General features: G+C 45.4%; 1 pseudogene across 1 annotated transcript; it reads left to right on the top strand.

Annotated features, from left to right (window-relative positions):
• The first annotated feature begins 13,690 nt into the window (after positions 1-13,690).
• On the top strand, positions 13,691-23,596 carry LOC149346870 (uncharacterized; annotated as a pseudogene). The gene is made up of 8 exons (XR_016292478.1): positions 13,691-13,940; positions 14,262-14,330; positions 14,847-14,911; positions 16,638-16,821; positions 17,227-17,397; positions 18,522-18,656; positions 21,027-21,252; positions 23,410-23,596. The product of XR_016292478.1 is annotated as an uncharacterized LOC149346870 (transcript).
• Positions 23,597-24,026: the final 430 nt, after the last annotated feature.

Genomic DNA, 24,026 nt, shown 5'->3' with positions numbered 1-24,026 from the left:
CGAGTCTCTCTCTCCACCATATGGGTGATAATCCATCCCAAGTGAAATTTCTTTCACTGCTTTTATGGGGAAGCACAGATTGTCACGTCATCATCATGGCCCTCCATCACCAAGTTGCTGCAACACCAAGTTGTTTTTGTATTAGAACACAACCTTGTTCAAACTGCTTTGAACCAGTATTTTTATACCTGGTAACAGTTGATACCAACCACATGGGATACGAGTATGTTGCTTGTTGCATGTGAATGCATTTAAGCAACAAAATTATGTTCTTAGAGCTGTACAGTGCGCAGAAAGCAGAAGAGGCAAAGCTTGTAAGATGACTGAAACAATTCTTACCATCAACAAGCGTTTCTTTTTGAAGGCACCAAGAACAGCCACAGTATCCGTTGTATTGCTTAGCATTCAGCAGTGAAGCGCGAGCTGGCGAGTCAACACAAAAGCACAACACATTCACTGTTGACTGCACAACTTTGCTGGCAAATGACCACGTGAAGCTGCCCATAGTGTGGAATTTCTCAACAAATGTCTTCAAGTAGAGGCGAGTAGGTGGGTGACCTTTGGCAAACCAAATGACGCCGATGAGGATGTTCTTCCAACGATAGGGAAGAGGGAGCTCATTAAGCGCTACTTGAATTGGCCAGACTGACCCTTTGCTCGAATTAAATACTGGCGATCCATCGCTGTTAGCGGTAACAGTCAGGTCACTCCAATTCATGTTCCTTTCACGGCGGACCTTTCTGTACAGTTGGTCATCTGTGATATCCTTATAAGCTCCCTGATGAGTTTCAGCTGTCAGTTTCTGGAGGTTTGCGCCAACTATATCCCCAAACTTCTTTAAGAGACACTGTAGCTGATGCTTGAGGTCGACAGTTATGAAAAAGCTTCCTTTTTTCACCAGCTGTGCCACAGTCATTGTGGCTGCACAATTAGTGCAGTGCTGGAAATCTAGGCCGCAGCTTGATGTCAGGCACTCACACGTTGGGCAGTATGTATGGACTTCCACCATCCTTGATTTGTGCAAATCCCATAACTTCCTAAAGCCATATTTTGTCGATGGGAAGACGTTCTAGCCAAGAAATGCATTCAACAGCTTCAACAAGCTGTCCACTTGTGTCCAAGGAAGGCCAGCAGCAACAACAAATGTTAATAATGTTAATACAAGCAGCATCGCCTGCAGGTGGGTAGTGTTCTGTGTGGAAGTCTCGACTCGGAGTTCACTCTGATAAATTCTGACAAGTCTTCATCGGGGTCCTCTAGCACATGGTTGTCAAGCCCATTGGTGTCCTCATCAAGCCTTGGCAGTTGTGCATCAGAAACGCTGTCATCAAGATGCAGGGTTGAAGGCTCATCATCCAAGTTGGGATGACTTGTAGAGGCGTTGTCATGCACCTCATCTTCAGCTTGCTACAAAAAACATTGGAAAGGCTACATCAGCAACAGAAGAAAAAAACATCAGTATCGAAGTGAATGACTGCAACCTGTTCATGTATACCCCGAGTTGGTATCATTCCGCATAAACATCATTCCGATTCCCTTCACATTTTAATATTTTCATCACAGGTTTATGTTTTTTTCTATATAATGATCCATAAGAGATAGTATACATGGACCACCATGTGACATTGACCTACAATCACTAAATAATTTATAATCGAATTTCGTATCTCACCTGTTTCAGCTTCAACAGTCAAGTAATGGCTACAACGTGAAAGGTCAGTATAAGTCACATGAGACACAAATAAAAAGTGCAACATAATCACTGCTTCATAATTTTAATTCACTGTGATGCTAAAGACAGCTTGCCGCAAGAGCTGGAATGGCAATGGGTTTGGTGCATGGTTCATGGGAGTTGTGGCGTCCTAAAGCGACCCCGGCTATGAGGGATCCCAAAGTGGAGGGCTCCGGATAATTTCACCCACACCTGGGGTTCTCGAATGTGTACTGACATCGCGCAACACATGAGACTCTAGCATTTCAACTCCACTGAAATGTGATCATAGTGGCTGGGACTTAACCCCCGCTTTTCAAGTCAACAGTCGAGAACCATAACAACTGAGCCACCACAGCAGCAGAATCGCAATGAGTGAAGCAGCAGCGATTATATTGCAGCTGTCTTCATGCCTCATGTGACCTATACTGACCTGACATCGTAGCCATCACACTGCTTTTGTAACAGAAGCCGAATCAGGTGAGAGATGAAATTTGATTATTATTTGGCAGCTGTAGCCAGATACCTCATGGTGTTCCATGTATAGTAATGTCTAACGCACCATTACAAACAAGAAAACATAGGCAACCAAAATTTGGTATCTACACTCCTTTAAATTTTATATGGGAAAGTGTTAAAATGGTAGGACCAAGAGTGAACGTGCGACAAGCCGCCTTACAGTTCAGCATTGCCAGTTTCGTTGAGTATGATTTCACAACAGTCACACAAGGCAGACAACAACAAGAGATGCTAATATTTTTAAAAAGAGAGTTGCTCAACAGCGGCATGAGCCCATGCATAGAACAAGCATTAGCACAACTGAGTGGGCAGGAAACATAGGCAAATAAAATAATACATTTTCTCATAATACCGCATCTGCCTGGTTCACAGGCAGCTAACATTAAACTATCAAAAGGGCACACAAGAAACCAAACATGCATTATCGGGCTCAACTGCCAAGCACCTAAACACATAGTCACCACAGCAAGTCTACGTGCACATATCTATGTGGCTTCGCTTGAATTCAAGAATTGCCTCTGAACACCTCAACATTTACACGAAAATTTAGATTCATTCTGGGGCAAAGGGCAGTAGGGTAGTACATCAGTGTGTGTGTGTGTGTGTGTGTGTGTGTGTGTGTGTGTGTGTGTGTGTGTGTGTGTGTGTGTGTGTGTGTGTGTGTGTGTGTGTGTGTGTGTGTGTGTGTGTGTGTGTGTGTGTGTGCGTGTGCGTGTGTGTGTGTGTGTGTGTGTGTGTGTGTGTGTGTGTGTAAAAGGGGGGGAGGGCAAACCACTTGAACTGTGTACTGCTTGGAGATTTTTTTTTCTTCGGAAAATTGGGATAAGCAAAGTTTTCCTATGCAAAATTTCAGGCTTGTGGAGGGGGATGGATTGTCCCCTTTCAATGGGTGAGGTGCGTTTCCAGAGTCAGCGCAGAGGCTCATGGAAAAGTCGTCTGCTACAGCTACTTCCGGTTCCAAATTTCTCCCCTTGCTTGTTGCTTCACGGCAGTCGCTGTGTTAATTCGCTTCTAACACTAATTTATTTCCACTGCAACACCGCTGATTGTATTGCATCATCGCAAGACCAACCAGACGTCGACTCTGTTCTGCTTCGTAGCGTGTAGTCGCATGAAGTACAACCACAATAATGTAAACGGTCGGATGCTTCCTATGCGTACGCAGTGGGACGTGTTGAGACGCACTGCGTGCACGGTTGCATGTATGTGCTAGCCCACTGGCAGCTTTTACACGCTTTAAGGCAAATACATCAATCGTTTGCTAAACTGTGCAAGCTCAGCCTTCGTTGCCTTCGTGATGCAGCAAAAAAAAACAAATATATAACGACCAACGCGTTAAACTATTTCGCGCACACAGCCGACTGCCGTGCATACACTCGAGAAAACACTCGTACCTTTCGTAATTGTCATTTTCTGCGCTCAGGACGCGTTCATACACAGCACGCGCTGATCTTACGGTGCAATACGCAATGTCGCAGCACAAATAGATTAGCGAATAAACGATGCACGAATACAGGGCATTTGCTATGCAGAAGGCAGTGCATGGGAGAAATTTGTAACCGGAAAAAGCTGACAGACGATTCTTCCATGGTTGTTTGCATTCACTTCGGAAACACGCCTCACCTATTCACCACTGCCTGTTAAAGGGAGACTGAAGCACTTTTTTTGAAAATCAGGCCGGCAGCGCCGTCTTATATTTTTTCATGCTGTATGCTCGAATATCGCACCCAAATAAGGCAAAAACAAGCGCGAATTGCCTTTTTTAGCAGAAATATGCGGCCTGTGCCGCGGGGCGCGCCGCCGCCCGTGATTGGTCAAGAGAGGTAGTGACGTCACTTTGAGGACTGGAGAAGCTGCCGATGCGGATCCGGCGCTGCGTTGAGCGCAGATCGCAGCTTTCCGTGGTGTTGTAAAAGCGAATATGGCGTCTATTCTTTTACTGACCTCCAAAGAAAAGGATACTACAGTTTGTTCATTCCACGTATCACATGAAAGCAAAAAATTCAACCCCTAGCACAAGCATACGCCAGCGTGAAAGACGCATATGCAGACCATGCGTAAAAGGTGCCAGCACAACCTAGGCTGGTATTCTCGGAAAGGAAGGGGTGCGAACAGTACTCAAGTCAATTGCAACCACCGGACGCCTCCTGGCTCGCCCGAGAGAGCGTCATCCTAAAGAAAAGGCCTAAAGCGCTGTGTCAGTACACGGCGTAGGTTGGGGCAAGAAAGTATTTCAAGGAAGCGATGAAGCAGCACAAAGTTGATGTCAAAATTAGCGAAGCGCAGTGGCCAAGCACTGTGAAGCATGTGACCACACGATAGTGACGGAATCATTGTGCGCTGGAAACCAAGCCAAATACGCGCACAAGGCTGCTGCTTCACTCGTGGCGCGTTCAGCAGATGCCAGAAAATATTAATCGCTGGCTCGGAAACGTTCGCCCTTCCTAGATTTGCAGTTTATGTTCAGTGAAGTAGTGGCCAACTATATGTGTGTTTAAAAGCCAAGCTAGCTGCAACTCGCCCGCTGGCACAACTTGATGAAGAAACCGAATAAGGTTGAGAAACATGGTGTTTTTTTGCAAAAACTCGGTTGGCATTCATTTCTCTCTTAAATCTGCATCCGAAATCAGAACGTCGAACGCGTTAATTGCTTAGCTACGATTAAACGAGATGCCGCATATGAAGAGCTTCGATATGCTTGCTTTGCTTTACTGTGCTTTGCGTTGCTTGTTTGCTTTCTTGGATACATCGAACCGAGTATAAAATCACTAACCGAGCCTTGCTGAGCACGCCTCAGTTGGTCTGGCTGCACCTAAGCTGAGGAGAGCGACACATGCTTGAGCCTCTATAAGGTTTCTGCAGGGGCTAAGTGAGCATGTTTCTACTTATAGAAGAGGCGCTTGTTCGGAATGGGGACACGCCTCTCATGCGCGAGAAAATCGAAGAAACTGTGTCATAGTTCAGCCGCGCCTTTTCGACAGGAATCTCCAGAGATCACATTAGGGACAAGCTCTGCATGTAGCCGCTCTTACGAAAGTGCTTCGAGCAGAGTAGGCTTGCTTTGGTCGGCTTGAATTCTTCGTCACACCAGCGAGCGCTTGCGCTGCGAGCTTATGATCTTGCGGAAAACAGTGGAAGACGACACAGTCGCGGGCGTAGTTGGTCGTGGACACGAACGCAGAGTAGTACCTCGTGTTGAATCTTATTCTCAAGTTCGGCTGACGCGCTTTGTACGCCACAACGCACGCAGTACGAGGAACAACGCATGCGGCACGAGAAACAACGCGCGCTGAAAGCTCTCTCGGGTGCGGCGGAGTATCCCCGGCTCCTCAACGTGACGTCACGTTGTCCGACTAGGACAGGTTTCCCTCTCCGCTGTTCTCCTCTCCTGCGGTGGCGCGGGGGGCGGGAGATTTAAACATTCCGTTTTTAATTGGTGATTGCGCCACTGTTTTAGCCAAAATCGAAAAAATAATTTCGCAGACGTGATCAGCAACGACACTACTTCAAATCCCTAAAAAATCAGTTCATTCGAAAACCACCTCAGTATCCCTTTAAATCCGCCCCCATCCCTCAAATATGCACTCGCCTCGATTCGGTGCGGGCCCCACGACACGCTAGAAACAGGCTTACTTGCCTCTGCTCATCGATTTTTTTATTTTTTTTTTCGTAGAAGCCCAAGGTACAGCCCAAGGAGTACGGGGAGAAATTGGGGGGTAGCGGGCGTATTTGGAAACGTGCCATGCGCAACGGCTCACCTGTGAAACTTCATTCGACGGTTCCCTTTGCGGCAATTTCCTCACTGGCGTCCCAGAACCCTCCTCGCAGCGCCGCCTCTCCTCCTCCGCTCTTTTCTCCCTTCTCCTCTTTTTTTCTTTCACGGCTGTTGCGCTCTTCGGTCTATTCCTCCGGCGAGTCTGCCTCCGCGCACCGCCGCCGCGAATCTGCGCGTCTTCTGGACCTGGTCAGCGCGCCTCTCAACGTGCTGACGCATGAACACGTAGGTGGTGGTGGAAACGTTTATTGCCAATGATGTAAATCGTAGGGGGCGCCTGGTTTGCCGCAAAAGTTTGCATGATTACGAGCATTGGTCTGGGTATCGGGCATGCAGCAGTATTGGGTGTTGAGCAGTCCGGGTTTGTAGTTGTCGCCAATGTGCGCTATGGTGAGGGACGGAGCGGGGGGTGCGTATTCCCTTCTTTTGTCTCGGTAATACGAGGGAATATCACGGAAGGAGACCAGGTAGTGCATTCCCTGCTCACGACAGTATGAGGCATTAAAGGCTTTCGCCTTAATAAAGCGATTCTGCTCGTATTGTCTTTCACAGCTGTTCTGCTCCTGGCGAGCTTCTAGGGCGGCCGGCTCGCGATTTTCGCGTTGCCCTTCGAGCCATTTGTGTGGCCGGCACGTTCCTCGCGCAAAGAAGGCGACTGCGCCCGTACTTAAAATGCCGTTAAAGGGCGATTCACACGACGGTCCGTTCGCCCGCGGCCCGCGCACTACCTGGTCTCCTTCCGTGATATTCTCTCGTATTACCGAGACAAAAGAAGGGAATACGCACCCCCCGCTCCGTCCCTCACCATAGCGCAGGCTGCACATTGGCGACAACTACAAACCCGGACTGCTCTAATACCCAATACTGCTGCATGCCCGATACCCAGACCAATGCTCGTAATCATGCAAACTTTTGCGGCAAACCAGGCGCCCCCTACGATTTACATCATTGGCAATAAACGTTTCCACCACCACCTACGTGTTCATGCGTCAGCACATTGAGAGGCGCGCTGACCAGGCCGCGGTTCAGAAGACGCGCAGATTCGCGGAGGCAGACTCGCCGGAGGAATAGACCGAAGAGCGCAACAGCCGTGAAAGAAAAAAAGAGAAGGGAGAAAAGAGCGGAGGAGGAGAGGCGGCGCTGCGAGGAGGGTTCTGGGACGCCAGTGAGGAAATTGCCCCTTTTTTTTTCATTAATACAAGCGTAAATGACCGTTTTTCACAGTTCTTCTTTCTTCGCGGTAGATACTGTAGATCTGTGAGCAGGGAAATGCTTTGTCATGCTGTTTCGGTTTCGGTTTTAACAGCCGAACGATGACTGTACCGTCAAAGTGGCTTATAGGTCAAGAAGCGCAAGACATGAAAAAAAACTACAATATAATCTCTGCTTCTACATTCGTTGTCATTCCGATTCTTGAAGCAGACTGCATTGTAGCGAAGTAAAACGACTAATCAACGTATCGCAGTTTTTTCATGTCTCCCGTGACCTGTGAACCATAAGCACAGTGCAGACAACTGACACAAACAGCACATGCACAGAATAGCAATAGTTATCAGTATCAGTAAGCGCGATATCTGCACTATGAAGGACCAGCTTTAGGCCCCGCTTTTGCCTTGCTAGCTATAAACACACGTTGGCGTCACAGCCATCGCTATAGACTGTTGAAACCGAAATAGCACGAGAAAGAAATTTGATTATAATTATTTAGCGCTCGTAAGAGAACACCAACAGCAATGTCTTGCGCATCATTACAATCAAGACATTACACACAATTAGATGCATATACTACTGTAACCACCACAGCGGCTTTCCTTTAATTGTAATCAGAGATGTCCATCCCTTTTGCTTCCGCGACCAGTACCATTTATTTTGGCTTCCTTTACTGAGATCTTTGTTTCAGTTGCTGTTAACTGGTAAAAGTGAAGAAATATCATAGGCAGTAAAATTAAGCGACCACAGAAAGATACACCATTTGAGGGGCCTGTAATTTACGAGCGAGGGCTCATTTCACATGCGTATACTTCTTGGATATTTTTCGCCGAAAAAGTGGAGTTCGGCATGGCCTTCCTACGTAATTTTTTTTTATTGGCGGGGGGGGGGGGGGTTAGAGAGCGCCATATTTCTACTTAAATCATGCCTGAGTTTCTGGGTTTGTCATACGTACGGTTTATTATTCTTAGCTGTTCGCATAAAATGATCGCGAAGCTTTTTTTTTTACCAAAGAAGCTTTTCTCAGTCTAACTGGATTATTTCCACCACATTTTGAGTTGCATAATGCGCGCAGTTCCTTTTTATGAGATTTCTATAGCTTCGAATGTGACAGCAAGAACTATATATTAGTAAAGCTTTTTGACGGGCTATATATAGTTGGTACATATCCATATTTGAAAGGGTGTGCGCTAAAAAGACGTACACAGGAAAAAGATAGAGACGACAGGAAAGAAGCGCAACTTCCAACTTTACCCAGTCAACCACGGATATCCGGGGTAGGTCCGAGTAAGGTCCGAATCTCCAGTGCCAGGCTGGGATGTCCATAGGGCATGCCTACGTATGTCCATATTCGGATATACGCATCGGAGATTCTGTGTATGTACGAGGGACGTTCGTTTTTGGATGGCTGGCGGACATCCGCCGGCGGATGTCCGAGGAGTATCCGTAAACATCCCTCTTGGAATGTGAGCTTACATGGCATATATAATTTGTTTTCCCTCAGACGAACATTTTAAAACAAATTCTATTTTGCCAATGCCAAAATTCACACAATCACATTTCTACCACCAACTAGTTTAATATTCAGATTGATTAAGATCACTCAACTATGGTGTTGATGTAAAAGAACCAGAATTAAACGAATCGCTTGGCTTTCTGGCGCCAGTGCTCATAATTAACGCCCTTTTATCCTGCAGCACTCCTTCGAGGTAACCGAGGCATGTAGCCATGCATGCTGCCTTCCATCAAAACAAACCCGAATAAACTCCTACCAGGGGCCGCGGCAGAGCGGTAAGCCTAAAAGTCAACCCAATCCAATCTATCAGCCAAGCTACAGTGACCTAGAATATTGGGTAGTGTGCTCACAGGCCCGCTCGGGGTGACCCCGCCGGTGTCGACAGGGCGCGGTGGCGCGTGGTGGCGCTGCACGCGTCTTCACGGGTGAAAACGCGTGGCGCATTCGGCCGGCGTCGCAGTAGCCGTGGTAGCCGCGCCTACAAATTGAATTATTATCGCAACATTCGCATGGGTGTCATTGAAATGGCTAGGCAGATCTTGAATGGAACATAATTTCTGGCATGTGCACATGCTTATTTATTGCTCAAAGATCCACAAGGGACTTAGCATGAGGGGTTGCATGAGAAATTTTTTTCAGTATACGTTTGGCACGCAGGTATGATCACGTATTGTCACTCGTGCCTGCAATGTTTCCGTGTAGTTATAATGCACTGCATACCGAGGGGTCATACAGCTTTTTCTAAGTCAATAGTAGTCGCATGTGGTGTAGAGCAATTTGATTCATGCCAAGGACAAACGCGGAATGGAGAGAGTGTCGGCGGCAACAATTATTTCTGGTTTGGTTTATTGGTGTTTAACGTCCCAAAGCAACTGAGGCTATGAGAGACGCCGTAGTGAAGGGCTCCGGAAATTTCGACCACCTGGGGTTCTTTAACGTGCACTGACATCGCACAGCACACGGGCCTCTAGAATTTCGCCTTCAAGAAATTCAGCCGCCGCGGCCGGGATCGAACCCGCGTCTTTCGGGTCAGCAGCCGAGCGCCGTAACCGCTGAGACAATTATTTCTATTCGCAAGGAGCCTGTGCAGCAGACAGAAAACTGAGGGGCAGGGTGACGATAGGTAGAACGGAGACGTAAGTGAGACAAAGTACAAGGAGGGGGGGGGGGGGGCATATACATTATTTACAATTGGCGTTTTGCGCTGAACACGAGGCGCGCGCACCGAAACCATTTAGTCACAACAGTAACAGTGACTTCACATTTGTTTGGACAGCCATGCAGCATCCACTGATATTTGAAAAAAAAAAGAATGAGGCAGATTTGTCATAACTGCGTGCATTTATGCTCGCTCATTTCGCCTTTGACAACGGTGGCTCAGTGGCGCTCGGCTGCTGACCCGAAAGACGCGGGTTCGATCCCGGCTGCGGCGGCTGAATTTCGATGAAGGCGAAATTCTAGAGGCCCGTGTACCGTGCGATGTCGGTGCACGTTAAAGAGCCCCAGGTTACAGTGACCTGTACCCATCAGGTGGTGTAAATTTCCGGAGCCCTTTACTACAGCGTCCCTCATAGCCTGAGTCGTTCTGGGACGTCAAAAACCCCGTAAACCAAAACACTTCGCCTTTTTCTCCTTCATCTTATTCTGGCACTTCAGAGCAGCGTTAGCAACGGCACAGTTTAAGGTGCTTCGCCAGTTCGCGTTTTTCTGCGCTGCAATGAATTACATTCCGAAAGCATTCTTGATGTGTTGAAAGTGGTTAGAAGCAGACCGCAGAAAGAAGTTGGTTCTGTGAGCTTTTCTGTGAAGAGGTTTTCAAGCTTCAGCTGAAATCCATAAAGCTGCGCCGATGGGTACAGCAGTCCTCCGCGGTCGCGGTATTTTGTCATCCCCGCAAGGAAATAGTTTTCATCGGGAGACTGCATTGTGAGCGAGGTAATGCACATCTGGCAACTTGTCTTCAATGTACACTTCCGTGGAACATACCCTGTTACGTAGAAAACAAGTCTACAGCCACTTCTAGCTACGTGCTCATCGTGGTCATGCGCAGGCACCCAAGTTTGAATCTGGAGGGCCTTCACACTGCATTTGAAGGCCGCTATCTGGGCAAGCTTGAACAAGCACTGACACCATACGTGAACAAAAACGTGAAATGACCCCACGAGAAGCGCTCAAACCAGCGCAAATCCGCACAACAGAACATCAACGCGCCCACAAATACACACGGCGCACTGACAGCGGCGGCAAATCCTACCGATGGATGGATGGATGGATGGATAGGAGCGCCCCCTTTGAAACGGGGTGGTGGCAATTGCCATCATGCTCAGCTTTTCTTTATTTATTATTTTTTTTGGTTTACTGTGTTGGCAATTCTCATTAAGATTCTCCATCAACTTTGCCTACTGTTTCCTACTATTCTAACCTTATGCCACATCTCTGCTTTTCAGCCACCAATCCTCCAATCGCTTTTTGCTGACTTCCACTGCAGATTTATTTACATGACCATTGTTATCTTTAAACCCTAGGGCCTCAGAAAGAGTGACTGTGCCTACATCGACATCCGGATGGATACCATCACATTTGATTATGAGGTGTTCAATTGTTTCCACAGATCTACCACACACTGCACATGTGTCATCTTCTTCGTTAAATTTCTTTTTGTAGCTGCGCGTTCTAAGACACCCTGATCTAGCTTCAAAAAGTAGGGCACTGCCTCTTGAGTTATCATAGAAAAATTCTTTCCTGATCTGCCTTTTCCAGAATCGATATAGTTCTACACTATGTTTCTTTTCCATTGAATTCATCCAATTTTTAACTTCCGCGTTTTTAACCTGTCGTTTAATGCTCTTTCTTTCTCCGTCCTCATGACCGGCATACTTACTGGTTAGTTTTCTAGTTCTTTTCCGCCACTTTGAGTCGACGTTCTTTCTGTATAAATATTTAAATACCTTAGCTGCCCATCTGTTATCGTCCAATTTCCTCAGGCGTTCTTCATATAGTATTTTACTCTTAGCTTCCCGTGCCTCGAACGATGCCCAGCCCATATCCCCTTGTACTGCCTCGTTTGTGGTTTTGCCGTGGGCACCTAGTGCTAATCTTCCAACAGCTCTCTGATTTACGTCTAATCTCGACTGAACTTCTGCCCTTAAGCACAGAACCGCATTGCCGAAAGTAAGTCCCGGCACCATTATTCCTTTCCAAATACCTCTTAGTACTTCATATTTGTTGTACCCCCATAATGCCCTATGTTTCATTATCCCGGCGTCTCTTCGTCCTTTTGCCCTAAGAGCCTGTTCATGCTTTTCCGTGTATATCTGCCCTTCGTTTAGCCATATCCCGAGGTATTTGTATTCGGCCACTTTGGGTATTTCGTGGCCTTGTATTGTAAGCACCTGATCAGTTGTATCGTTAAAAATCATCACACCTGATTTAGTTGCGCTAAAACTGAATCCTAGAGCGTCTCCTTCGTCTCCACAGCAATTAACCAAAGTTTGTAAATCTTCCTGGCTATCTGCTAACAGTACAATATCGTCCGCATACATTAAACCCGGGAGTCGCTGCTCAACTACATTTCCGCCTAATCTGTACGATAGATTATAACCCAGATTACTTTCTTCTAGCCTTCTTTCCATATTTATCACGTAAAGCATGAACAGCAGCGGTGATAGAGGGCAACCTTGCCTTAATCCTTTGTGCACCCCTACAGTTGTGGTACTTTTTTTCCCTTCCCATGTAATTTCAACTTCATTATCTCGGTAGATTTCCTGTAGAAAATCAATTACCTCATCACCAATACCTAAATCTTTCAATATGCTCCACAGGAGTTCCCTGTTCACGTTATCGTATGCACCGCTTATGTCTAGAAAGGCTATAAACAGAGGTCTATTTTCCGCCTTAGCTATTTCTATGCATTGGGTAAGCACGAACAGGCTATCATCTAACCGCCTACCCCTTCTGAACCCATTCTGAAGTTCTCCGAGTATCCTATTCCCTTCTACCCATGACTGCATTTTTAATTTCACCGCCTGCATTGCCAGCCTGTACATAACAGATGTTATCGTAATCGGACGGAAGGATTTTATGTTCATCTTATCTCCTTTCCCTTTATAAATCAAATTCATTTTACTCTGTCTCCAGCTGTGCGGAATTTGCTGATTTGTGATGACTGCCTCCAATGCTTTTATCAGCGCGTCCTTGCTTATTGGGTCAAGTTCATTAATCAGCTTAATTGGAATTTCGTCTATCCCTGCGGATGTGGTTTTAGGAATATTCGCTTCCGCCTTTTCCCAGTTAAGACTAGTCAGTTCTAAGCTGTTCTCTTTTGTGCTGTCCTGTGTTGCCGCCTCACTTGGGGAGATTACCCCATTGGCGTCGCTAAAAGACGCAGCTATAAATGACGTAATGTAGTCCACAGCATCGTCTCCCTCCAAACATTTTCCCTCAGCATCTATAATCTGTTCCTGCTTTCTTTGATTTGTTTTTCCCAACCAGCTTATATGGTTCCAGAATTTTCTTGGCCCCCCTTTATTTGCCTCGCGAACTTCAGCCAGCCATTTATCAGAGGACTGCTTTATTTTAGCCTGGACTAGGACCTGAACTTGCTGTTTCTTTTCTCGATAAGATTCCCATTTTTTTCCTATTTCCTCTACAGATAACTGCGCCCTCTTTGCTTCTCTGTGTTCCCTTGAAGCCACCCGTCGTTGTTCGATGGCCTCCTTAATTTCCATATTCCACCAGCTTCGTGGCTTCCTCTTTCCTCTCCAGCGGTTAACTCCTTTCACTTGTTTCATTTTTGTAGCGATGAGCAGTTCCGTGAAGTCTACTGTGGCGCCACCTCGTGTCGGCGCCACGAAACAGAAACCTGTCGACATTCGCTGGGCCACCGCTCCCCCGTTGAGCCGGCGCGGAGTGAGCACACTACCCAATATTCTAGTTCACTGTAGCCAAGCCAATATTTGTGGCGCGATGGTCTCGTTGGTTTTCGTCGCGCGGTGCTCCTTTCGACCTTTACTTTTGCTGCAATGTGCGGTTTGTTCGCTCTGTGGTTGCTTGGCTGTGCTACAAATGTGATGTGTCATCTACGCGCTCGAAAAGACGTTCGTTTGATTCTGAAGCTCTCGTGAAAAAGCTCCGGTGTCGCCTGAACCCTTGCCCAGACATGCTTTGTTGCTTTGGATGAAAGAAGCGGCCATGGTGTTAACACTTGCGAGGTAAGTAACTGTGCTTGAAAATTACTTTCAGGGTGTTGCTGTGGGATGACTAAAGCGCATTAACGCAGTTTTACTCTGTTGCGCTCCTTGTTTGCCACGGAGTGGAAATTGCAAGCACTATGCATTAGCTGCCGCAAACGTGTTTCTCGTGTTTGTGGAAAAAAGTTGAGACGGTGTGTAGTTGCATGGTGTGAATCTTAAGGCAATTGCGCGTAGGTTCATAATTACGATAAAACAGAATGCACGAAAAGCATAGTGCCAGGACGGTGTTAGTTTTTCAGTGCTTCGCGACTGAGTTTTTCTTTTCTGCTGCCTTTGCAGCGTGGATGTGGCCCGGCTACCGAGTGTATTGGTGCCTACATTAATTATGCCAAGCCGTGAAAAGCACAGGTAGGTTGAAAATGTCATATAACAGTTGTGCATACTTCCACAGCTTATCAATTTATTTATTAGGCTTGCCAAATGGAAGTCTCCAACCATCCACTCACTACACAGTACTTTGCACTGTGCAGTAGCATTGTTTAGGACAGCTTAACTGTTGTGTTAAGTTTGCGAGCTTCAGTCACACATTTTTCACTTACTTCCCAATCACTGAGTGCAATGAGCTCTTGCAGTGCTTTGGTATAACTTTGCCAAACATGTTATGCCCACAGGGCTCAATGCTGAGCCAGATAGCAGGACCATATATGGCACCCCTAGAGCCACATGTTCCTGGATTGTGACCAGACCTCTCTTCCTTACTCCTGTGCAGCTGTGGATCATCACATATGCTGTCAGTGCCCTGATGCGTGGTTCATCAGTGAACCCTGTGGGCATTGTAGTTTCGACAGAGATTGTGTTTTGCTGCCTCGTTGACAACGTGCTGTATAAGGTGCTCTCTCGTACTTTATTTTCTTGTTCATACAGTGTGGATGTGACTGACCTAAGCTAGCAGCTATATAGTACCTGCAGCGTACAGCAGCAACCTTCAGGTAAGTTTGAACTACAGTGCAAGTTTGACCCTGTCACATAATGGATACTTTCCTTCTGTTTGCTTTGTGCAGCGGAGGGTATCTAGCTATACTGCAGTGTACTTGTACAATAATGGATAAAAATTTGTGGGATGAGAGTTCTTTGTGAAACATTTTCTCTGTGCTGTTAGCCAGAGCAATTTAATCAAAAGCCTAAAATCAGGAGGGGACATGGATACTCGATCTTATTGAACAAATTTCAGCTGACTGCCTGGCGAGGCAATGCAAAAATAAATATTTTCGGAAAATCGACATCCAGCAAACTTTTCTCTATGAGTGTACCTTGTGCCAACCTAAGTCATTAGCTAGCTTGCAACGATGTGGTAAGGATCCCTACTCTTGCACTTGAATTTTTTTGACCATCAGTATGGAAGTGACTGCCTGTGGGAGTAGCTGTGGTGTCTTGCAATGTAAAAGACAAAAGAGCTACTACTGGGGCGAGTTGGAAATACATACATGAAGGAATTGGTGAGCGCTATAAAAACACTGAAAACGCACAGGACGAAGCGCTTTCTAACTACTGTTTAATCTCAGAAGAAACATGACTATATACACACATTTGACGACAAGAATGAAGGAAAAACAGGTAAAAACTACGCGCGCTTACAACAGCCGAAGATTACTGTTCTTGAGGGAGGTTAATTCTGTTCCCCCTAACATCACTGAAGGGGAGCTGACGCATTGCTTATCTGGTTTGGTTTGGTTTGGTTTGTTTTGGAGCAATGTGCATTGCAAAAGCTTTGATAATTTCTTGTTCCCGTCAGTTTCTAGCCCTACCTATTACCTTGGTGTTTTTTAGCAAGGGTATGCATTTATAGTGTGCGAAATGAGCTGCCAGATTCCCGGACTTTGCAAGTTGTTCACATGATCTTTCGTGTTCCCGGAGCCTCTTGTTAAGGCATCTTCCCGTTTGCCCTGCGTAAGTTTGTTGGCAGCTGAGCGGAATGCTGTAAATGACGTTTTCGTCACACTTTACATAGGTGTTTTCATGTTTGATGTTGCACCCAGGTTTCTTTTTGTGGTCTTCATTCTCGTTGACCTTTTTACACATTCCAATGAGCTTATTGGCAGCTGAAAAAACCACCTGGACTTCGTACTTGTTGGCTGTCCTCCTTATTCTGTGGGAGATATTGTGAACATACGGCATCACGGCAGGGCGTCCCTCGTAGCTCATTTTCTTAGTTTTTTAGGACCCAGTAACTTCTCTTAGTAAGCTTTCAGCAATGCCGTAAAGTAACTGCTCCGGATAACCGCTCTCCTTCAATTGGGAGACCTGTTGGTCTACGCTGTGAATTATCGAGTAGGGGCAAGATTTTTTTATAGCTGGTTTCAGGCAAGACGTAGCTACAGCTCGCTTTACAATTCTGGAATGACTGTGCCATCTGCCTTCACAGAGTGTGGTGTTGAGCTTCACATGAGCCTGGATACTATGCTCTGTTATGGCAGATCACGCAGCAATGTTGTTTTGCTTCGCCCCGCCACGCATCACAGATCCTTTAAACTTTTGCGGCCAACAGTACCGTGTTATGGATGAGGAAATGCCTAATGTACTTGTGGCAAGTGGGTGAATCTCCTTGCAATGGTCAAACAAATGCCAGTATGCCGATTATATACGAAGTGCATGATGACTTGTGCAGGATACACATTTGCTGCATTTATATTGGTTATGCCTATGCTTTAATTCTAGTCAACAAAAAAGGTGAAGAAGTTGAGAATGGCTGCGAAAAGAAGTGCCAATGAGGACATTGTGGCACTCAGAGAAAGCAATGCGCTAAAAGAGGAGCTGGAAGCCCTCAAGAAAGAAAATTCGAAGCTGTGGCAGTTAAACATGAAGCTGCAGGAGCAGCTTCTGAAATGCCTCTCAGCTCCAGGTTAGTCTTGTATGGCAGTATGCCTACTTCTTAATCTGGATACCGCTTGCTACAGCCTGTAAGTTATTACTTTTTTCTTGTAAGCTCCAGTGTGTTAAAAATACACAAGTGCATTATAAAAAGGACTTCTTTTTGGGAAAGCAAGTGTTAAAAATTTTGCATGTTTATTACATTCCTCATTGGTTGTAGAAATGCAGTTTTACACTAACTCCATGGCTTTAATGATCCTAACGTCTGCATCACAGTGGAAATGTGAACTTTAGCTGCATATGTTCATGTTCTTAGTGGAGCTTAGATAAATTACCTAAAAAGACCAAAAACAAAAAGATGAGAAAGTATGATGAAACAAGAAAAAATGAACTTGCGAAACGGGAAGTCTAACACAGCAAACGTTTTTGTCAACAGCTGCTGAAGTGAGCAATGTGGCTAGCATTGCACTCGTTGAGAATGCCGCTGAAGACACCCCTCCAATGGCGGTGACACCAGTACCACAACAGTGCCACCCCACCCTGTCACTGGAAGGGCCCACGCTGCTGTCATCTGAAGTACGCAATGCGTGCTTATCAGCTGAGGAAGGTATGGAAAGTCATCAGCAGCACTCCGGAATCATGTCTATTATCTGTGCCCTGCCGCGGTGGCTCAGTGATTACGGCGCTCGGCTGCTGACCCAAAAGACGCAGGTTCCATCCCGGCCGCGGCGGCCGAATTTCGATGGAGGCAAAATGCTAGAGGCCCGTGTGCTGTGCGATGTCAGTGCACGTTAAAGAACCCCAGGTGGTCGAAATCTCCGGAGCCCTTCACTACGGCATCCCTCATAGCCAGAGTTGCCTTGGGCCCCAGTAAACCCCAGTGAACCAATAAACCATGCCCACTATCTGTAATTGCCAGTGACATTGTTGCGGAGTCCTTAACCTACCACCGGGCACATTTTTTTCAGTTCGCAGCAAGGTTATAGCCCGTTTTTCAAGCTGCAAGGATAACCTAATGACGGAACGAACACGGAAGGGTATAGAAATGAGGAGCTCGTTACAGCATAAATAGGAAGGTAGCCAACAGTCATTGAAACCAAAGGAAGCGTACGAGAATGTTGTTTTTAAATCACTATTCATGATGCTAATGGGAAATTCATTGGTACGGGCAGCAGCCATGTTGAGAAGGCTTGAAATTAACCTCAGGACAGCGCAGTGCGTGTAACATTAAGAGACAGAAAGAGAGTAGTGCGGTAGTATATGTATGGAGGACAGGTGGTGAATGGTCCATTACTACTTATGAAATAGATTCCAAAAAAAGGTAAACATTGCAGACGAGATTAGGAAATCTGTGGGCTGTAGGATGGCTGTAGCTGGCCCAATACTAAATTGGGGGTCAGTGGGTAGTGCCTTTAACCTGGTTTGGGCATAGGCAGGATGATGAAGTTCACCACCAGAAATAACTGCATTTTGCTTTTCTTTGCTATGCATTAAACGCAAGTACTAAGGGGTAGCTAGCTGTCTTGCCATAAGTATGGATAAAATTGATTCCATATTTCATGTCTGCATAACAAAAGAATAATCTAATTATCTATTTGATATGCTTCGAGGCTGAGGGTATTGATTTCAGCGTAAATTGTATGAAATGTTGTTCCTACTGCACTAGTCTGAATTGTGGTTTAATCTCTACTAGGTAAATATCAAGCTTGTGTTGTGCCGTATTGCGTGCAGACATTCCGGCTTTGGAAGGAGGTGAGGCATCTGTGATGTCTCGAGAAGTACACCTTCCAGCAGTGCCTGCTGGACCGCCTGCAGCAGAACCACGACCAGTCCAGGGTGTTTGTACTCTTGACAGACAGTGGAAAGGTGAAAGCACCTAAATTTCATGTCTTATAAAATGTGACTTTGAGAACTGCTTGCTGTTGCAGCAGTGGGGGTAGCATGCACATATATTCATTCACCGGTGTTGAATGTTTAGCAAGTTGATACTTGTCTATACTGGCTATAGCAGCATAAATAAGACGTGGCACCAGCATTCACTTGCATCTGTAAATTTTTATTCAAGAAACACAGATTATAGAATGAAAGAAAAAAAAAAGAAACAGAAAAAAAGGTCACCATCCAAATCGAGCAACATTTGTCCTGCTGCGAAAATTTACTAGACGCTCATGAAACGAATTTCACCTCTACATGTAATTGTTATATCTGCCCTTTTATTCCCTTAGGTAATCTCTGGCGTCACAGTACAATTAACCAACTCCTATAAATACTTGGGTGTAACCTTAAGCCAAGATCTAAGCTGGAATGCGCATGTCACTAACATTCTATCATCAGCTAACAAAACCCTTGGTTTCCTGAAACGTCATTTGCGCCATGCACCGCCAAACGTTAAGCTTCTTGCCTACAAGTCCCTGGTTCGAACAAAACTAGAATATGCATCCCCCATTTGGAGCCCTAACCAAATCTATTTGTTAACATCACTAGAATCGCTACAGAACCGAGCCACTAGATTCATTCATTCATGTTATTCATATGATATCAGCATGTCATCTTTAAAAGCAGAGTTGAGCCTAGCAAACCTTGCCTGTCGTCGTCGCATCGCCAGTATGTGTTTATTTCAGAAGTTTTTTTACAGCTCATTGCGTATTCCACCCTACATTAGCCCTCCAGCATGTATTTCACTCCGCCTTGGTCATCCCCTGCAAGTTTCCCGTCCACAGACTCATACCACAACGTTTGCTGCATCATTCTTTCCTCGCTCAGCCAAACACTAGAAGGCCTTCCACACGACGTCGCTGCAACCACCTGTCCATTCTCATTTTTGAATTGTATAAATGCCATATTTAATGAATAACATCTTTGTACACAAAATTTAATTCTATTTGTACCCACCCCTTATGTAATACCCCCTAACTGGGGGTCTTTAAGGTAATAAAGTGAAGTGAAGTGAGGTGAACGGAGTGGATACCAAGAGAAGGCAAGCGTAGCAGGGTGCGGCAGAAAGTTAGGTGGGCGGATGAGATCAAGAAGTTTGCAGGGATACGGTGGCGGCAACTGGCAAAAGGACAGGGTTAATTGGAGAGACATGGGAGAGGCCTTTGCCCTGCAGTGGGCGCAGTCAGGCTGATGATGATGAATGTGGGTGTCTTATATTTTGGTGTATGCTTTTCAGCTGTGCACTCTTTCTTAGCATTGTCATGCGTAGTAAACAAGTTAGACGCTTTACAAAATTTGTCTATTAGGCCAGTTGGTTTAGCACACTGAATTTTGAATGCACGAGTAAGGACAGAGGAGAAGTGCTTGTCTCGTTCACTTCTGTCCTTCATCATTACCAGTGCTTTTAAAATTCAGTAAGCTATATGCATTTTATTTTGGTGGTTTAATGACAGGTATATGGGACTAGTTTTGGTCAGACTTGAACAGTCAGATGTTTATTTCTTGCGGCTCATGCAGTTACTTTACAGGTTCAGTTTGGTCCACAAAGGTAGCCCATATAGTATTGATGATCACTAAAATTTTTCCATATGATCATGCTTAGTGCTGCTTTTAAAAAGAGCACTGGCAGCTAGCACACCAATGAGATGTTAGGGGTCAGTGCAGGCTGAGCAGTAGAAGAGCCTGTGTTGCAGCCATGTGCCCCACAATGACAGCAAAAGGGGAGGCATGAGGGTGAAGCATGAGAGGCCAGCTCAGTGTCGGAAGGGTAGCTTCTTTGTGTGTGGTCTTTCGCATTGCTTAGTCATCATGAAATGTCTTGAGAAGGGCATCTGGTGGCTATAGAAATTTCGTGACCATTACACTCTTACAAGGGGCATCATATCATGTGAAGCACAAACAGCACGGCTTTTTTGTGTGCTGTTCTTATTTTTTTAGCATTTGTTACTGTGTGCACATACTAATTGGCTATGTCCAGAAAGGTAGAGCCATTTTTCTGAAATTATTTGCCGATAGCATTCCAAACATGAATTGAGATTAGCATTAGCCAGTTACAAGCACTGCATGCAGTTACCTTTGATACTCCACTGCTGTTAAGAAGTGCCACTAAATGCCCATCGCACTGTTAATGTCCACGCTTAAGTTCTGCAGTTATTTTCAAGTTTTAAATGATTTTGACCTTGGTGCTGTGGCAAGTGCTAACACTGAGTTTTAAGTCAGAATGCACTCGGTAAACAATGATAATTTGTACATTATGTACGTCCCTTTCAGTTCGGCATGCCATTTTTCTTTTTCCTGCAGGTACACCTGGCCAATGGCCACGAAATATCGAAAGAGGCATACGATGCTCTCATGGCGCTGCCAAAAGATTCGCTGTTTGTCAAAAGAGCGGCAACCACATTGTGGTCAACAGAAGTGCTGGCTCAGCGCAGCTTCAAAGGGACGCTGTCCAACAGATTCCTGGCAGAGGGTGGGGACAAGGCACCGCAGAAGCCACTGACGCTGCTGAAGGTGGAGACGATAAGGGGTAATTATTGTATTCTACTGGGGTTAGCACATGTGCATATTGTCATATTGCATTAACATATGAAAGGAGGCTATCTCGACCTTGGCAATAGCTCATGAGAAGGTAATAATTATCAAACACTATTTGACTCATATTAAAATGGATCAATTCATTGCATGGCTTTTGGTTGTGCACGAGTATTCATGTGCAGTTAGCTACTTGACAGGCACAATGAGAAGCATTTGGTAGAGATAAAAACTTCCTACAGAGCTGAGCTGCTAGATGAGTGTATGACATGAGCACTCCACATCTGTGGCAACAACCAAAGAACATAACTTGTTTTGTGATGCTGAAATAGGCTGTTGTCACATGACAATGTTGAGCTGGAAAGTTAGGTTCTTAAGAGCTGCGCATTTTTAAAACCTTTAAATGTGCACTGAACAGGAATCAGAACTCGTCTTTTTGCCACGGGAACCCGATCTACACATTCCAAGCATTCTTAGAAACTTTGAATTATTGCCCTGTGGGGCTGATTTTCCTCATTTAAATGTAATTAATTTCTGGCTCCCGCCTTTTTTTTTAATTCTCCGCAGTCGGGGAGGAGTCAGCCAACGCATGGAGTGCCTTGCAGGCAGTCGCATGGCGGCTTTGCTTTCGTTTTTATTTTGCTTTTTTTTTACATTTCCGTGGATAAATAGATCTATTCAGAGACTACATAGCTGCAAATTAGGCCCACAGAAATAAAAATACGCGTGGACTCTGCTTTCACCAATCACTCCGTATCGCTTTGCCGATGGCAGAGCGGCAAGCCGCAACGGGACTGGTTGAAAGATTAGTCGACTCCTCCCACTGTCTGGGGGGAATTAAAAAAAAGGCGGGAACCGGGTGTTTAATTCGATTTAAACTAGAGAAACCGACTGCACAGGGAAATAATTCGCAGTTTCTAAGAATGTTCGGAACGTGTAGAACGAGTTCCATCGGTAAAAGTATGAGTTCAGATTCCTCTTTAGTGCACCTTTAACGCAAACGCTGATGGTATCATTCTTATGTATCTTCCTGTCCTTTTTTGTTATTGTTTCATCTTATTGCCTTAGCAAAGGCACTAATTATGGGATGGTTTAGCACAAACATATTCTCGGGAAGTGTACGCAGTTCGACCTGTTGTACACTTCGCATACATAGTAATGCAACTGAGCCCTTACTTGGTGTTCTTTGGCTTTGTGTTCAGGACCATACCATGTATGCATGTGCTAGGGCACTGGGCACTGCCTGCATTCTTACAATTGACAAACGCTTTTTTCTGATGACCTTAGTCATTTTTCTGCTTTACACTTGGCGTGAATATTAAGGTGACATGCTCATTTTGATGATGTAGGCTGTGCAAAGTGTCACAGCAGCTGTCGTGCTTGCAGTATTGGCACTCATGGCCTTTGCACATGCACAAGATTTGACAACATAGCTTTGTGCAACCTTTCTAGAGTGGAGAAAGTGATTTGTTTACATATCTGCTGAGATTTACCCAGAACCAGAACACTTTGTTGCACTATTACTCATATTAGGCAGAAGTGTTCTAGGCTTAATTCTAGGCTCATTTACAACTTTCTTTTGATGTGCTGTGTTTTAGGGTGTTTCGCTTAAATTTGCTCACCATTACTGCTGCACTGTTCTGTTGAGATTGCACATGCTTCTGCACTTACTAAGAGCAGAAGGAATGGCATTGTGCATCGTCAGAGCTACAGCTTTGTGCCCTAATTGTGTTACAGGTGCTGAAACATGGACGGTCTCACACCAGGATTTGGCCCTTTTCATGTGTGAATCGAACTATGGGTTCATATTCTAACCCAATTTGCGCAGAAATGGATGACTCTGCAACATCAACATGGCCCCAAAGCCATACAATTAATTTTTACAAAGAACTAAAGCTGGATGAGGTTGTCCTCTGTGTCCCTTTGATATGATCAGGCGAATGAATTTACTTACCATGTAGCATACTGTTCTTTGTTACAACAAGCAGTGGTGTTACAAGTAGATGCGGCAGTTTTTGTAGTGCTGAGCTAATTGTCAGGCTAAGACTTACTGTATGTCCTGGAAATTGGTTCTACAACAACAATTCTGCCGAAGCCAGAATAATAACAAAGCTTGCGCTATTTTTAACTCTTATGCATGATTTTCTTTCAGTGTTCTTCAGGCATCATGCCCGCAGCCGGGGAGTGATGGACGAAGCAGCCACGAAAGCTGAAAAAAGCATAAGACTGTGGCTATCACAGAAAACTTGCGAACTTCGCCGAAAGAGGCCCGCTGCTTCAAAGAGCTAAGCGAATCAGAATAAATTTTGTTTCTTTTTTCTTTTCTACATGCCCTTGCAATTTCTTTTGGCAATCATACGAATTGAGTATTGACGTATGCATGCAAATTTTGTTTCATTTTCTTTCCCTAAAATTTCTATTGGTAAGTGTAAAAATTGAGTGCTGGTGTATGCATGCTGTTATGTGTATCCTAATGCACTGCATCGCTATCAAAGCACATTGAATTTGCGTTTTTCTCACGGCCACTCTGCGTACACACAACTCTTCTCTTTGAGCTCTCCAGTGATACTGAACAACTGCACAAGCATTGCAGAAGCTGGTGGTTTAACTGTACTTGTGCAGTTTATATCAGCAACAGTACCAAAGACAGAAGAGGGCAGGTGTCGAGCTCACACTTGCCTCCTCATGTGTGAAGTTGGCGTCTTGTGGAGCCACACCTTGCCTGCTTCACCCACGTGCGCTTCTTTTCAACCTGTTTTCTCGGTACCA

The sequence above is a fragment of the Amblyomma mixtum genome, chromosome 4, assembly GCF_055824585.1.
Source record: "Amblyomma mixtum isolate Tamu chromosome 4, ASM5582458v1, whole genome shotgun sequence".
Classification (NCBI taxonomy): Eukaryota; Metazoa; Arthropoda; class Arachnida; order Ixodida; family Ixodidae; genus Amblyomma; species Amblyomma mixtum.
This window is presented reverse-complemented; position numbering and strand designations above follow the sequence as displayed.